Source organism: Penaeus monodon, chromosome 11 (assembly GCF_015228065.2).
Source record: "Penaeus monodon isolate SGIC_2016 chromosome 11, NSTDA_Pmon_1, whole genome shotgun sequence".
NCBI lineage: Eukaryota > Metazoa > Arthropoda > Malacostraca > Decapoda > Penaeidae > Penaeus > Penaeus monodon.
Window position 1 is genome coordinate 50041931 of NC_051396.1, and position 2500 is coordinate 50044430.

Genomic DNA, 2500 nt, shown 5'->3' on the forward strand with positions numbered 1-2500 from the left:
GGAAATGTTCTTACTAAATTACTTTTGGAAAAAATGGGTGCTCAAGCATTATTTTTTCAAAAAAAACCCTGGATTATATTAAAAAAAAGTTTTACCGGGCCAAAAAAAGGCTTACGCCCTGTCTCCAATAAAACCCCAAATTTAACTTCAAATTCCCGTAATTTTGGACGTTTAATCAGGCATTCGAAAAACAATTCTTGAGTTTTTCCCAAATATTCTTTTCCCCTACTTTAAAATTCAGTATGTTTTCACCGAAAAAACCATCCCTAACCAGCCCCCTTTTTAAAGTGAGAGAGTATTTGGGCTTCAAAAACCTAGGGTTCAACCCTTTGGGTTTTAGGGAAATTTTTCTTAGTTTGGGTTAAAACACAAATTCTTGAAAAAACCCCAAGGGACTTCCTTTAAACCCAAAACCGGCTTTTTATTTCCCAATTGGCCAACTTTCACACAGGGAAAAACCCTCATCACAGCAAAATTAAAAAAAATTCAGCCCACACTTTCCAACGGGACTCAAAACCTTCCTAATCCTGGGTTTTTGGGGTTTTTCCATAAAGCTAGAAAAAAAACCCCAAAACAAACAGCCACACAGGATTTAGGGTGTACCCCTGTGACCGAAACCCCAAACTTTTTATTTCCCTTTATGGTTTTTTTTTACTTGCCCTTTTCCTTTTGTACGCCCCTTTAAATTGTTTCGTTTTTTTTTTCCTTTTTGGGCCCCCCTTTTTTAAAAAATTTTTTAAAATTTTTGGAACTTTTTTTTCCAAACCTTGTCCCGGCCCCAAATTTGTTTTCATTTTTTTTTGTTCTTTCCCTTTGTAGAAACCTTGAAAAATTAAGCCCGGTCGTTCTAAACGTTGTCCATCAAAAGCCTTGGTTTAAATTTTCTTAAAATATATTATATAAAATATATATAGTATTATTTTATATATATTTTTATTTTATATATATATATAAAATATTATATTTGTGTGTTGGGTGTGTGTGTGTGTTTGTGGTGTGTGGGTGTGGTGTGTGTGTGTGGGTGTGGGTGTTTTGGTTTTGGTGTGTGTATATATTTTAAATATATATTAATATAATAATATTTTTAAAATGGGTGTTTTGTGGTGTTGTGGGGTGGGGGTGTGTGTGTGGGGTGGGTGTGTGTGTGTGTGTGTGCGTGTGGTGTGATGGGGTGGTGTGGGGCCCTTTAAACACACACACAAAACAAACCCCAAAACACCCACCCCCCACAAAACCATATATATATTATATAATATAAAATTTTTATATATATATTAAATATATGTATGTGGGTAAATATCCCTATTTTTCTATATATATTAAAATATCCAAAATTTAATATAATATATATAAAAATATATATATAATTTTAATATTTTATTTTTGTGTGTCCCAAAACCCCAAAAACACCCACAAAAACCAACCAAACCCAACACACCCCACACCCACCCCAAACAAACACAAAAACACATTTTATAAAATATATATATATATATAATATATATATATCTATACTATACCAGTATTACATATTATAATATATTATAAAAAAATTATATATATATATAATATTTTATATACTTTAAAATTATAACTTTATTTAAATTTTATATATTATAAATTTTATTTTATATATATATATTATAATTATTATATATATTATTATATTTTGTATTATATCATTATATATAAAATTATAATTATATATAAATTAATATTAATATATATTTTAATATATCTTTTTGTGGGGGTGTGTGTGTGGTGTGGGGTGTGTGTGTGTGTGTGGGGAAAAGGTGTTGTAAGTGTGCGTACTGTGGTGTTTTTTGTGTGTGTGCGTATGGGGTGTGTGTGTGTGTATTATAGGTGTATGAGTCTCTTATATATTCCATAAATTATATATATATATATATATATAAATAAAAAAATAAAATGTGTGTTTTGTGTGGGTGTTTTGGGGTTTTGTTGTGTGTGTGTGTTTGTGTTGTGTGGGGTGTGGTGTGTGTTATGGGGTAGGTGTGCTTTGGTGTGCGTGTGTGTTTGTGGTTTGTAGGGTTGTTTGTGTGTGTATGTTATTGTATATCTCTACTCTCTCTCTTTCTCTCTCTCTCTCTCCCCCCTCTCTTTTCCTCTCTCTCTTCTTTCTATTATATATATATAATATATATAAAAAATATTTAAATTTATATATATATCATACATCTAAAATTATATAATTAAAATATATATATAATATATATATTATTATTATATACATATCATTATACTTTATTCATTTATTTTTTATAAATAACACACACCAACCCCCAAACACACCCACACACACCACACACCCCCACACACACATATATGTATAATTATATTTTTATAATTTTATATTATATTTACTATATTCTATATATTGTTAATATATATATATTAATTTTTATTTATAATATTTCTTATTCATTAATTGTATATATATATTTAATTTATATTATATTTATTTATTATTATTTTCCAC